This window comes from Struthio camelus, chromosome 3 (assembly GCF_040807025.1).
Source record: "Struthio camelus isolate bStrCam1 chromosome 3, bStrCam1.hap1, whole genome shotgun sequence".
NCBI lineage: Eukaryota > Metazoa > Chordata > Aves > Struthioniformes > Struthionidae > Struthio > Struthio camelus.
In genome coordinates, this window is record NC_090944.1 from 26,730,316 (window position 1) to 26,746,084 (window position 15,769).

A 15,769-nucleotide genomic window follows, 5' to 3' on the forward strand; every position below is an offset into this window, starting at 1 on the left:
GAGGCCAAAGAGGGCAGTGCAGCACAAGGTGACAAGCTTCAAGCCTCAGAATAGTCGCAGATTAGCGCAAATTGCTTTCGTAAACAGGATTTTGCAGACACTGGAGCTGTTAATTGTTATTGTAATGCACAACATTTTAATTGAGTTAATCAGCACAAAATGTTTACCTCTATTGACTGAGATAAAATGTCAAAAGCTCTTTGATGGCAATTGGAATTACAGTAGGCAACCCTAACAATAGAAGTTGATATTTTACAATATATTGCTGTTTAGATGTGTTTGCTGGCTAGATGAAACATAATGTTGCTTATCTCCAAGGTATCCATTTTGCCTTAGAGAAAAAGTGTCCCAAAGCACCACTGCAGATTTTTTTTTTTTTTTTTAGTTCCTACTGGCTATAGAGAGAGGTGAAAGATAGGCTGACTCAGATTAATTCTGCTTCTCCAGGGAAGCCCTATTTACTCCTTATTAGCGCAGGCCTAAGCTTTTACAAGAATATGCAGGGCTTTATTTTGCATATTCCCCATAGCTGAGCCTATGTGCTCTCTCCAAGGGGACAAACAGGCTCCATGAAGCAGCTGTGTATTCTGCAAACAGTAAGGTCAATCCCTCTTCTCACCACTAAGACATTGTCTTGCATTGCTTGGAAGATATCAAAGAGATGTGAAAGAGGCAAAAACAGTATGTTCAAGCACCATGCCAGAGATGATAGTCTGCAAGCTGGCTCCTGAAATGAGAGTCCTAAGGCCAAACTGGAATTCAGCCAAAGACCGTGACTTGCTGCTTGACTGCCAAGTCTCAGAGTTGCTGAAAAAAGTGCAACTGCACTTTTTGGAAGTATGTGACATCTTCCAGCTCCTAACTCTCTTCCACTCAGTTAGAAGGAAGTCCTTATGTTCATTTTAACCCAGCTGCTGCATTTTCATCCAGAGAAAGCTCTTGAGTGAAAAATAATATGTCAACTCAATCTGGGCCTTGTTGGAAGTTGTGGAGGCTTTCTGGGGACCCCCGAGGAACTAGACGGTGCTTGCTGCTAGCAGGAAGGGAGAGCTGGGCAAGGACTCCTGCAGGGGACCTTGACTTAACTTCTCCTGGGAAGTTCTAGCCAGGTGGGGCTGCTGCTAACGAGCTCTCTGGGCTGCCCTGGTCAGAGGGAGTTGGGGCTCTTGTTTCAGGTAGCTCCTGATTGGGTGGGTCAAGCACCCTTGTGAGTCACTGCTAGGCAGAGGCCTATATAAGAGCCAGGCCTAGAGCACAGCTCCCAGAGTGCAGCCAACAGAGGCAGTGAACAGATGCAGCAGTTTGTGCAACAGTTTGTGCAACAGTTTGTGCAGAAGGGTGCCAGAAGGCAAAGAAGGCACCTCTCCATTTTGCACATTTTGCACAGTGGTGTGTCCTTCCCTGGGGCATGGTCATGACATGCCGCAGAGCATGCTCCCCAGTGGCTCCCAGCTGGAGGTGCTGCATCGGCTGTGTCTGAGGCTTCAACCCAGGCAGACCCTCAGACAGCAGATGCAGCTATGCAGGTGTCAGGCTGCAGGGAGTGCCTGGGGCCTCTCCTTGAGGCCTGGGCTGACAGTCAGCTCTCCTGTGTGAGGTGTGCTGTGGTTGACCAGTTGGGTCACCAGATAAAGCAGTTACGGGAGGAAGTTAGTAGGCTGCGTAGCATCCGAGAGGATGAGCAGGAGATTGACAGGGTGTTCTTGGAGACTGTTCAGCTCCGGGAGTCCCCTGCCCCCACTGCAGCGGAGTTGTCAGAGGGCTCAGCACTGTGTGTAAAGGTGCATCATAACGCTGTGGAAGAGGGCTGGAAGCTGGTGACCTCTCGTAGAAGGAGAAAGGCTCTTGCTCCTCCTCAAGACTTACCCTTGAAGAACAAGTTTAGCGCCCTCCAAGCCGAGGAGGAGCTGGGCATGGCTCCAAGGGAGGCAACTGGCCTGGCAGACCCTGTGCCGTGCAGGAACCCCCGGAAGAAGCGGCGAGTGATTGTTGTGGGTGACTCCCCGCTGCAGGGGACAGAGGCACCTATCTGCCGACCTGACCTCTTGTCCAGAGAGGTTTGCTGCCTGCCAGGGGCTCGAATAAGAGATGTCGTGGAAAGACTGCCAAGGCTTGTGACTGCCAAGGCTTGTCCACGCGTCGGACTACTACCCTCTGCTGATCTTCCATGTGGGTGCTAACGACACGAAAGGCAAACTGGAAACCATCAAACAGGACTTCAGAGCTCTGGGAATAGTGGTAAAGGGTCTGGGAGCCCAGGTTGTTTTCTCCTCAATCTTGCCTGTGAGGGGAAAGGACAGGAGGAGGAGTAGACGAGTTTTCCAAGTGATCAACTGGCTGTGCTGCTGGTGTTGGCAACAGGGCTTTGGTTTCTATGACCATGGGACCCTGTTTGAAGATCAACAGCTGATGGGGAGCGATGGGATCCACCTTACCAAGCGGGGCACGCACGTCTTTGCCAACAGATTGGCCAGCCTGGTAAGAAGGGCTTTAAACTAGGCAAGATGGGGGAAGGGGAGTGGTATAGTGGCAGGGGAGTCAGTAAAACACTGCTCAAGTCAGGATGCCTCCAGCGGGTGCATACAACCAGGGGAGACAGCATGGGACATGTCTATGGAGGCTTCTCTTGCACCTCTCCTGGGAAGCCTGCGTGCTTGACTGGCTCTCTGAAATGCCTGTACACCAATGCACGCAGCATGGGGAATGAGCAGGAAGAGTTAGAGATCTGTGTGCGGTCGCAGGGCCATGATCTCATTGCAGTGACAGAGACATGGTGGGATAGTTCACATGACTGGGATGCTGTCATGGATGGCTATGTGCTTTTTAGGCAAGACAGGCCAGGAAGGCGAGGTGGTGGAGTTGCTCTTTATGTGAGGGAGCAGCTAGAATGTATGGAGCTCTGCCTCGGGGTGGATGAAGAGCAAGTTGAGAGCCTATGGGTAAGGATGAAAGGACAGGCTAACATGGGTGACACTGTTGTGGGGGTCTACTACAGGCCACCTGACCAGGAGGAAGTCATCGATGAGGCCTTCTACAGACAGCTGGAAGTAGCCTCACGATCACAGGCCCTGGTTCTCATGGGAGACTTCAACCACCCTGACATCTGTTGGGAAGACAGCACAGCTAGGCACAAACAGTCAAAGAGGTTCCTGCAGAGGACTGATGATAATTTCTTGACCCAGGTGGTGGAGACGCCAACGAGGACAGGTGCAATGCTAGACCTTGTCCTAACAAACAAAGAAGGTCTAGTTGGAGAGGTGAAGGTTGGGGGCAGCCTTGGCTGCAGTGACCATGAGATGGTGGAGTTCAGGATCCTACGAGGAGGGAGCAGGGCAATGAGTAGGATTGCAGCCCTGGACTTCAGGAGAGCTGACTTTGGCCTCTTCAGGGACCTACTTAGGGGAATCTCCTGGGGTAGGGCCCTAGAAGGAAGAGGGGTCCAAGAAAGCTAGTTAATATTCAAGCGTCACTTCCTCCAGGCTCAGGATCAGTGCATCCCCCTGAGGAAGAAGTCGAGCAAAGCGGGCAGGAGACCTGCAGGGATGAGCAAGGAACTCCTGGCAAAACTCCAGCAGAAGAAGGAAGTGTACAGAATGTGGAGAAGGGGACAGGCCACTTGGGAGGAATACAGGGACATTGTCAGAGTGTGCAGGGATGCGACAAGGAAGGCTAAGGCCCATTTGTAATTAAATCTGGCAAGGGATGTCAAGGACAACAAGAAGGCCTTCTTCAAATACATCAGTAGCAAAAGGAAGACTAGGGAAAACGTGGGCCCGCTGCTGAATGGGGCAGGTGCCCTGGTGACGAAGGATACAGAGAAGGCAGAGCTATTGAATGCCTTCTTTGCTTCTGTCTTCACTGCTAAGGCCAGTCCTGAGGAATTCCAGACCTTGGAGACAAGAGAGGAAGTCTGGAGAAAGGAAGAATCTCCCTTGGTTGAGGAGGATCAGGTTAGAGATCTTTTGTCCAAACTTGACATCCATAAATCCATGGGCCCCGATGGGATGCACCCACGAGTGCTGAGGGAGCTGGCGGATGTTATCGCTAGGCCACTCTCCATCATCTTGGAAAGGTCCTGGAGATCAGGAGAGGTGCCTGAGGACTGGAACAAAGCCAATGTCACGCCTGTCTTCCAAAAGGGCAAGAAGGAGGAGCCAGGAAACTACAGGCCTGTCAGCCTCACCTCCATCCCTGGCAAGGTGATGGAACAGCTCCTCCTGGAGGTCCTCACTAAGCATGTGGAGGACAAGAAGGTGATCAGGAGTAGTCAGCATGGATTCACCAAAGGGGAAATCATGCTTGACCAACCTGATAGCCTTCTCTGATGGAATGACTGGCTGGGTAGATGAGGGCAGAGCAGTGGATGTTGTCTCCCTGGACTCGAGCAAGGCTTTGGACACTGTCTCCCATCACATCCTCCTAGGGAAGCTCCGGAAGTGCAGGCTAGATGAGTGGAGAGTGAGGTGGCTTGAGAACTGGCTGGATGGCCGAGCTCAGAGGGTTGTGGTGAATGGCGCAGAGTCAAGTTGGAGGCCTGTGGCTAGTGGTGTCCCCCAGGGGTCAGTCCTGGGTCCAGTCTTGTTCAGCTTATTCATCAACGACCTGGAGGAAGGGACAGAGTGCACCCTCAGAAAGTTTGCTGATGAGACTAAACTGGGGGGAGTGGCTGACACACCAGAAGACTGTGCTGCCATTCAGAGGGACCTGGACAGGCTGGAGAGGTGGGCGGAGAGGAACCTCCTGAAGTTCAACAAAGGCAAGTGCAAGGTCCTGCACCTGGGGAGGAATAACCCCAGGCACCAGGACAGGCTGGGGGTTGACCTGCTGGAAAGTAGCTCTGCCGAGAAGGACCTGGGAGTCCTGGTAGACACTGAGTTAAGCCTGAGCCAACCATGAGCCCTTGTGGCCAAGAAGGCCACTGGTCTCCTGGGGTGCATTAGGCAGAGTGTTGCCAGCAGGTGGAGGGAGGTGATCCTGCCCCTCTCCTCAGCCCTGGGGAGGCCTTGTCTGGAGTGCTGTGCCCAGTTCTGGGCTCTCCACTACAAGAGAGACATGGCCCTACTGGAGAGAGTCCAGCGGAGGGCTCCAAAGATGATGAGGGGACTGGAGCATCTCTCCTCTGAAGAAAGGCTGCAAGAGCTGGGCCTGTTGAGCCTGGAGAAGAGAAGATTGAGAGGTGATCTCATCAATGTGTGCAAGTATCTGAAGGGGGAGTGTTGCAAGGATGAGGCCAGACTCTTCTCAGGGGTCCCCAGTGACAGGAGAAGAGGCAATGGGCAGAAACTGAACCACAGGCAGTTCCATCTGAACCTGAGGAAAAACTTCTTTTGTGTGAGGGTGACAGAGCCCTGGATCAGGTTGCCCAGAGAGGTAGTGGAGTCTGCTTCGCTGGAGATATTCAAAACCCGTCTGGATGCGATCCTGGGAAATATGCTCTAGAGGACCCTGCTTGAGCAGGGGGGTTGGACTAGATGATCTCCAGAGGTCCCATCCAACCTAAACGATTCTGTGATTCTGTGAATCTGCAGCAAATATGTAGGCAGCTCCTGACCCTTCTGTGAAAACATTTTCCTGAAGGGTGAAGTGAAGATCCCAGGAGGCTGTTACTGGTGTCTAGTCCCTGCCTAAATGCAGATCCTATCCTCACCCATCAGGTCAGAACCTGCGCACAGGCAGGGTAACGGCATGTGGGAAGAGCAAATGAACGCATACCTTCTCCTTGAGAGTGGCCGCCCTAGCAGCACAACAGCGTTCACAACTGCTAATGCCCACTGGCACTGACAATGTAGACAGCCTCTAATGGCATGCAAGCAAACCAAGTCTGGGAAACTCACCCCAAAATGTAGCTGCATCTTTCCTTTTTAATTACGGCATATCATTTTATCGGCCCAGAGAGTTTCAGTTCTTGTCAAAGTCATGGTTGTTTTTTAACTTCCAGTAACACAGCCCCCAACCTTGTTCAGAGACAGAAACTTCTCAATGATTCTTCAGTATCAGAGAGCCCTGAAAAGCAGTCACAGGTCAGAAAACATTGTCCAAGAAAGAGAGTGATGAAAGTACTGACACTTTTGTTTAAACAATTTGCCTTCCTTTTCCCCTTGAGGAATGGTTTATAAATCGTATACCTGTCAAAGTGGTGCCAACACACTGCTCAGATAAATTTCTATTTTTGACATAAGCGTGTGTTTGGTAGCACTTCCTTTTGCTGGCTGAGTCTATGTTATTGTGAGATACAGCCAGACAGAGCATCTCTACATCCCAGTGACCACTGCTGGTGACTTGGGCAGGTCATTCACTAAAATTAAAATCTCTGATGCCTGATTCTCAGTCCCTCATTAATTAAACACATGGAAGTAGTTGAAGGCTTTTTCTCTGTTGACAGCTTGCAAAAGCCGTTCCAGAGCAGACTGAGAAAAGGAATGGACTTGAGCAATGAGGTGGGGCTGAGGCTGCTGCAACGCCAGCACAAGGCAGATCTATGTGCCTGGATAGTCCAGTTCCTCTAATTGAGACTGGGAGCTGGAGAGGCATGAAGCTACTGTCATTATATTTTGTTTCAGGAGCACCTACGTTTCTTTACGTATTTCCCTATAATCCATCCAAGGTTATTTCTATTGTTTTGGACACTAACAACTATTAAGAAAGAAATAGAAAGGTGCCATAAAGGCATCAACAGCCTCTTTTTCAGGCCTCAAGATCCATATAAAAATATTTCCATAAGATTGTTTGAATCACTTGGATTTGTTTTACCTATTATTCATTCTTCTATCCTGGAGTGTATTTCTCTGAAAGAGAAGCTCATAGTGACATATTTCATTGTGTTAGCAAGTATACCATCCGATAAATGAAGTGGTTTAGTAAGCAGAGCGCCTACCAGGCCATCAGTAGTAAATCCACAAAAGGTTAATGAAGCCTGAAACTACAGTCATTTTTGTGCGATGGCCTCTCTGCAACCTCTTTGAAGGAGACATCTCTGTGGTGTGAGCTGCAGAGAAATGTAGCAACACACTTGCGAGGGAAACGAGCTGCGGCTGGGGAGTAGAGGTAAGCAGGGAGAAATCACAGGGGGAGGAGAGGCAGGAAGGAGCTCCAAGATTTCCATTTTAGTGTGATTTGGGGTTTAACTCCCATCTCCTCTGCAACACCCTTACCTTCCCACAGCAATCTCAGACGGAGAACTTTAATAGGTTTTTTCCTTTCTTGCTTTTAAGTTTCTTTCATGGGTTTATCTATCCCTTGAAAAGGGCCTGGTCGTCTTTCAGCATTTCTTTTATATCTAGGAATTAAACTGGAATCCTTTTTCCTTTGGAGGAGTAAAAGGCAGCTCCAGGACGTGCAGACAAATAGTCCACAGGCTGGTTTCTGGGATGCCTGTGCTTCAGTTACACCAGAGAGATATAAGATGTGTAACATAGCTGGCTTTCACTCATACTACAGGATCTCACACAGATGCAGAAGGACAGGTCAGACAGCATGATCAGATCAGCTCCAAATGTGAGATATACAGGCCCAGTTTCCCACAGAGCTTTTTTTATTGACCATTTTTATATGAACGAGGAATATTTTTAAGTTATTTGTTAGTGAGAAATATTCCCTATTTCAACTATTCTTCTCGTGTCTGACACTTTTTTGCGGACTAAGCAGCACTGTTTTCTGAAGTCTTCTCTGTCACTAAAGAATTACAATGATTTGGTACTGCATGTTGCCACAGAGAAAAACTAAATTACATGTAATTAATTGTACAGGACACAGCATAGCCATGAAGCACTGCAGAAGTTGAATTCATCTGGTATCAGTAGGAGGGCAGTCACTTGAGAGTGTTCAGGCATTAGAGGCTAGCACTGAAAACAGAGGGACAGGCAGGTATCTAGGGTAACTTAACACTGGCAAGGGAAGGGGAGGGAAAGAAGAGATGGTTTTGCAAATATGTGGCAGGAACATGAAGGAGAGGAAAAATACATCAAACCGTAAAGATAGGAGGCAATAAGATTTTGACAGCTGAAACTTAGCTCTTTGGAGCGGAGTTTACTTTTACATGTTGCATTTTTTTTGTGTTTATAAAGCAGGTTCTGACCTCTGACAAGCGCTAAGGCCCTTTTTAAAGTCCTACCTATCTGCATCTTTAGTTATCTAAATACCTTTCATAAATTGATCCAAAGTCACGTGGATTTAAGACCATCTCAGGTCTATAAACAAAGAAGGATGATAGATGGTAGAAAATGAGCTGTGGGAGGTGGATGTGCTATGACCAGAGGGACTGGTCTGTTCTTATTTTGCATCCGCATTAATTAGCTAGAAGTGGGAGTAAATGGCATCTTAATAGAGAACTATTACAAAGGGACCTGGAGAAGTTGTAGGGATTAATTAGATAATCTTCATAAGGCACTTGGAATATGAGTACTTCTTTGCATACTTTTTCTTAATTAAACATTCATTTCATCAAACAAAACAAAAGCTTGCTATAAAGATTTGATATTTTATCAGTGAAATAAGCAAGCAAAAATTTAATGGATACCTATAATATTTATTTATTTCCTTCTCAATGTATGCAGAGGATGTGTGTCTGTAGGTGGGTTTACATGTTGGTCTGCACATGTGTGTGTATGGGAGCAAGAAAATACACGAAAGTCTACACACTCACACAATATCCCTATTGGGACAGAACTGAGAATAGTTTTCTTAGAAAACTATTTCTTCTTTACATTAACAGAAGCAGGGAGAGAAATGAAGAATGGATATGTGCAAGTGAAAACACTTCCCATTTTACGGTGCTAACTCCTGTTTATTAGAACCTGGATGGGAAGGAAGAAAATAAAAATCTATTGTTCATTTTCACTTTGATCATCACACCCATCATTTTACATACCACATGCTTTCCTCTTCCAAGGGCATATATTGTATTTATTCTGCAGCTGCAGTATATTGATTTTGGACCACTGAGTTCAGTGCAGATGAGTGACAAACTAAATAAGCTGCTGGGTGACTGATAAGTAACCGTGTTTAATCTCTTGGCTCCAAAATGAAATCCCATAACTCATTTCAACAATTTTAGTTTTGGTACTCAGTCAAGAGCACACAATCATATTATTTTTTCTTATAAAAGTAAAGAAAGGTAGTAGAATAGAAGTTTTCAGGGAAAGTACTGAAATTCTGCTTTGTACCTTTACCAAAGAATGCATAAAACTATTCTAAATTTACATTAATATGTCAGTATAATTTCAGTTGATTGTTTTAATCAGATGCAAATATTCATATGCATTTCTTTTGCATTGTATTTCTTCTTCAGTAACTGAATATACTATTACTCGTTTTTAACAGCTATGGTGTTTCCTAATCCCTCACACACTGAAAAGATGACGTACTACCTAAATTGCTAATACAATATTCTAGGTTCTGAAACACACATATTCAAAAATGGCTCATTTTATGTTTTTTATTTAATTTTTACTGTCACATGCTAGTTCATATTAAAATATTGTATACTAATACATTATTATATAGTAATTATATATTACTATACGCTATACGATTTTATTACATATTAATATATGTTCACTTTGTATTATTTATTTATTGTTGTAGTTCTCCTTTCAATAAGAGATAATGCAGTTACCTGTTAGTAGTAAGCAGTGTAGATCCTTCAACGCGCACATCGCTATCTTGAGGCAGCAAAAAGCATCGCTTTTGAAATGCCAGGTAACAATATCAACCCCAAACCTCATGGCAAGGAAAGCATTATAACACTGGAAAGTTCTTCTCTTCCTCAGCACAGATGGAAAATACACACCAGGAGAGCTTGCAAACTATACCACAGCGTAGTGGCAGCCAGCGAATTATCGCATCCATATCCCGAGGTAACTGGGAGCAGAATACGTTCCATAAAAATCCAGGCTCATGGCAGCTCGTGCATTGGAAGCAAATGGGTTGCTTGAAGCCGGGTTGTATCTGCATGGGCGCTGTTACCGCAGCATGGGCAGACACATTCAAGCTTGACTTTACCTAACCGCTGTGGCCATTGACACCAGTGAAGTCCTGACATCTCTGATGAATTTTGTGCTATCAAAACCTGAGCTCACCAAAGTAAAGTTAGTTTTGATTTGCCCATCTGCGCTAGACTCATCCCTTAGTTGCAGTAGAGGTGAACTCATTGACAGCTTATTTTATTTTTTTTTTTTTATCTGAAGAGGAAAAACCATGTAGTTCTCCTGTTTGTAGGGGTCTGTACAAATATCAAGACATTTTAATACCTTTTAACACATTAACAGTTTTGGAATACTACTAAGATTTTTCATACAGAAATGTGAGGCTTTGCTTGAACGCAATAAAGAAATAAAATTGCCCAAGAAAATAAAAATTTCCATCTGTAGCTGGGAATGAGAATATATGCAATCCAATAACAAGGATGTCACCTCATTGAATGACATGGAGTGCAAGGAGGGGAGAGCATACTCAATAACTTATTCAACAAAATCCAGTAAAATGAACGTGATGAAACGTTAGCTGAACAGTAATTAGCCTGAGTTTGCTTTCGCTTTCTGCGCTAATGGAAAAACAAGTTTCAGCATGAAATGACTGCTTGAAAAATCTCTCATTAGGCAAATGTGCAGGGATTTTAGCATTCTGCAGTTAGCCAGACTGCAGGTTATCTAAGCTGAGGCAGCGGTAAGCATGTTAAAAAAAATTATCAACTGTTCCAATAACCTCAGGGTAAACTTGAGTTTGTTCTTAAAGAAAGAGACTGCGATAACAGCACAATTCAGGCAATTAAAATACAGTAAGGTTCACAGCAGAGGTGACTGCATGTTTGAAAACTGCTGCAGCACACAATTTATGACATCCTTTATTTTAACACTGCTCGGTATATCCTGTAAATGCTTTAATGTGCTTAAGCCAGTTTATTCCTTTGTTAATGGTCCGTGATTACAATCAGGCGTGCCCCATAGACAGCTTCACACTTCCGTGTGAGGTATTATTTGATAAAAACCTTAATCAATAAATCTAATTTCTTCTTTTGCCAGATACAGTTACATAATGTGTTTCCAATTTGGGCCTGGATCAGTTTCCTGGAATGCTGAATAACCTGTGAGAATTTGAAAGCTTTATATCAAACTAGCATTCAAAATCATGATGACTGGACTCTAAGCTTTATAAAAAGAAATATGCCCGTCCTTGAAGTGATTTCATCTTTCCAAGAAATTTTAAGGATAATTAAAAAGGCTATAGAATTTAATGAGGCTAGCATACATAATGCAGTGCAGCCTCCAGAGTCTCCTTTCTAACCCCATTTTTAAGATGTCATCATATGTCATGGAGCTACCAAGTCATAACTCAAATAAATAGCCTGTTTTGGTCTAAGATTGAATAGCTGCTAGCAGCTGGACAGTTGGATGACACGTTATTGCAAAGAATATGGGTTCCTACAAAAATCGTTACTTACAAAAAAGGGTATAAATCTTATGAATCTTTCAAGCTCTGGGGAAACACTTAGATTAGCCCAGATCTTCGTAGGACACAGAGTAGAAATGAGAGCTGCTAAAAACTGAAAATAGCATCCCATAGAAATTGATTCTATATGAAAGCTTCTTTAAGTTCCCACAAATTTTTCACAAAATGGAAATTTAAGAAAAATGTATTAGAAACATAAATTTTTTCAATGAATGCTTTGAAATCCTTTAGTTTTGTCTCCTGCTGAGTATTTGGCCTCTCTTCTCTATCATAGCCTTCTCTACAAATTATATTTTACTTTCCAGTTGATTGATAGAAGTCGTGTTACCAAAGGATAGTGGCAAAAGGAAAGCATAGCTCTGCTGCCCAGTGGTAAGAGCCCAGTGGTAAGGGCTGAGGGAGATTCCTCATTTTCAGTGCATTTTTTTTTTCCCAATGACTGTTTGCTTTAAAAGTACATAAATAATCTTTTTGTAGAACAGACCAGTTGCTGGCAGCCTCTGGAGTGCAGGCTGTCTCAAAGCAGTATATGGGCAGTCTAGGTGCCTCATACTTAGTCTCATTTCTGATTCAGGGGCTAGACATCTAAAAATTAGGTATTGCATCACCTCAACTGAGAGAGAAATGGAAGTAAATAAATATCACAAAAGGATGATTCATCTTATACTTAAGTAGGTGCCTAGGACAGGTGAGATTAGTCACTATCCAGAGATGTCTGTTCATCTTAGCTGACCGTCAGGGGAGTCAGAGTATTTGGATATCTAATTTTTAATCTTTCCAGGCAGGTGAGGTAATCTTATTGCTATGTACCTTGGTCTGCTCTGGGATGTGGCCAACACTACAGGCACTGTGAGCAGCTTCCCCACCAGCATGGCAGGGAGGCAGCACACCCTTGGTGTCCTCTGAGTGTGTGCACACTCCTTCCCTCCAGCTCACCAGGTCTCACAGCACCTTCAGCCTTCTGGCAAGTGCTGTGGGCTATGAAATAGGAAGAACAAACATCACAACACCCATGTTACATTTCCAGGAAACCAGCTCTAGGTTGATCCTAGATTCTGGAGAAACGATTGAACTCCTATGCATCCCTCCTACACAGTGAATATCGGTAGGTATCTAACAGAGGTTAATGACTTCATCCAAAATCCACTGAAGTTAGAAGAGACTGATTTTGAATTACTTTCACTTTTAGAAGAACTATGGAGATTATACATGTGTAGGTATGTATGTGTGTGCATGTGCTTGTGTGCATGTGTGTTTATATATAGGAAGATACATGTATTCACATCACGTATGTGTCATATTCCTGATATTCCTCTGTAATTCCTTATTTCCTTATATACGTGGCAGAGTTTTTTTGTCACTCTTCTGTCTTTACTCAGCCATGCAATGCACAGGAAAGTGTTGAAAGTGATTTTATGATCAATAGTGGTGAAGGTGGTGGTGGAGGTGGTGGTGGTGATGGTGGTGGTAGTAGTAGTAGTAGTAGTAGTAGTTATTGTTGCTATTACTGTTATAGATACTTCTGTAATCACATATGAAAGTTAATATCAAACTCCATAAAAGACAAACAAAAATCATCACTTCTGTGCCCAGAGATAAAAGCATATTTGCTGTAATATTTGAAGTGTTCTGTGCTTTGCTTTTCAAGATTACTTAAATGAGGTTTTAGATAATATTATTAGACAAATAATGACATGGAGAATAAACATCAAGACCAAAATTCAGTCATAACCATGCTGCAACCACAAGTATGTGGCAGATCAGTGTGTCTTAAAAACCCACAGTAGATATCCTTGTCTGTATCACACAAGTGAAATGGAAAACCCTGTGTAAAGCTGTGTTTCCCTCTGTGACCCGAGTAGTTAGAAGTTTGAGGGTCGTGCAGGTTATTCCTGTTAGAGGGAAATATTGATGCTATTCTGTCTATCGACAAAAATGTACACAGACCTGTTTCTTTGAAAATGGGCAGTTTCAAAGAACTAGAGGTCATTTCCTTGCTGACAGTATCAAACCTCTTTTCTGCTAGAACTCTCCAAAGACACTTTCTGAGTCATTCCTAAGGGTTATGTTATTGTGCTTATTCAGGACATATTGGTGATTCCTCTTCAGTTTATTTCTGAGCTGAGATTTTCAGCTTTTTTTTTTCTCTCTTGTACACACATGTACACATGCACATCTAGTCTTTTCTTTTAAGGAACATTCATAAACCATCTTACCAAAAAAGTTTAAAATCCCTGAGAAGTATTGTGGGGTTTTTTTTCTGCCTGAAGTGAAGATCTGAGTCAATACTTCAGATCTGGAAAATGCTGTTATTTCAGCTACCTGCCTCCATAAAGGACTTAGTGATTTCTCCCAGATAACTTAGATGAAAGGTAGAGAGGATGCTTTCAGTCAAATTTAAGCCATTCTATAGTAGTATTAAATGTGTCTCTTTATATCAATCTTGAGAGGCCATTCTAATAGAGTGACGCATCATTTTGTGCCATATTTACTCCTACATCATCTCAAACGATAAACTGCACCTTTGGGTGATGAAAGCTTGCTTATTAGAGAGAAACAATGCTATAAAGCTTCAGCAGCTAGCAACTTAATATTGCTTAGAGATGTGATTATTTCTAGATGGATGCCTGAGATTTTCCATGGATAGTAAGTGTATGTCCTTGGAAGATTTAAATATATTGGGAAGAACTTCTGTTCCATATGATAAAGATCAGTATTAATAAAGATCAAGGATCAGCTCCGAAATTTTTATTTCAAAATATGAAAAGCACCATAACTAAATTCACTTGGTAGATACCACTGCTCTCAGGACTTAAAGCAGAAGAAAAAGTATCCCTTTGCATTTAAGTAAATTATTAAAAGAATCAAATTAAGCACAGTATTTTGCAACCAAAAAAATATTTTAGGAAAAAATAAATACCAGTAGAGTAAGAAATTCTGGTTCCATTGAAAGCAGTGTCATATATAAAACTTAAAAACTTCCCTGAAACCTGAAAGAAGGTAGTTTCCTGACCATGAAGATGCTTAGTGCTTAATTTATCTCCTTTCTGGTTTTGCATTAAAATATGTCTATTTTGAAGAGGAAAATATTCCTTACATAACATAGAAAGTATATGACTTTATCTTAACAGAATCACAGAACGGCCAAGGTTGGAAGGGACCTCTGGAGATCATCTAGTCCAACCCCCCTGCTCAAGCAGGGTCCTCTAGAGCATATTTCCCAGGATCGCATCCAGACGGGTTTTGAATATCTCCAGCGAAGCAGACTCCACTACCTCTCTAGGCAACCTGATCCAGGGCTCTGTCACCCTCACACGAAAGAAGTTTTTCCTCAGGTTCAGATGGAACTGCCTGTGGTTCAGTTTCTGCCCATTGCCTCTTCTCCTGTCACTGGGGACCCCTGAGAAGAGTCTGGCCTCATCCTTGCAACACTCCCCCTTCAGATACTTGTACACCTTGATCAGATCACCTCTCAATCTTCTCTTCTCCAGGCTCAACAGGCCCACCTCTTGCAGCCTTTCTTCAGAGGAGAGATACTCCAGTCTCCTCATCATCTTTGGAGCCCTCTGCTGGACTCTCTCCAGTAGGGCCATGTCTCTCTTGGACTGGGGAGCCCAGGACTGGACACAGTACTCCAGACGTGGCCTCCCCAGGGCTGAGGAGAGGGGCAGGATCTCCTCCCTCCACCTGCTGGCAACACTCTGCCTAATGCACCCCAGGATACCATTGGCCTTCTTGGCCACCAGGGCACATGGCTGGCTCAGGCTTAACTCAGTGTCTACCAGGACTCCCAGGTCCTTCTCGGCAGAGCAGCTTTCCAGCAGGTCAACCCCCAGCCTGTCCTGGTGCCTGGGGTTATTCCTCCCCAGGTGCAGGACCTTGCACTTGCCTTTGTTGAACTTCAGGAGGTTCCTCTCCGCCCAGCTCTCCAGCCTGTCCAGGTCCCTCTGAATGGCAGCACAGTCTTCTGGTGTGTCAGCCACTCCCCCCACTTTAGTATCATCAGCAAACTTGTTGAGGAGGCACAGTGTCCCTCATCCAGGTCGTTGATGAATAAGCTGAACAAGACTGGACCCCGTACTTACCCCTGCGGGACACTGCTAGCTAGATGCAGGCCTCCAACTAGACTCTGCACCACTGACCACAACTCTCTGAGCTCGGCCATCCAGCCAGTTCTCAATCCACCTCACTGTCCATTCATCTAACCCACACTTCCTGAGCTTACCTAGGAGGATGTGATGGGAGATAGTGTCAATTCAGGACAGTCAGTACTGAAATCATTGTAGAAATTATACAGAATCAAAAAAAAACTTATTGCTATAAC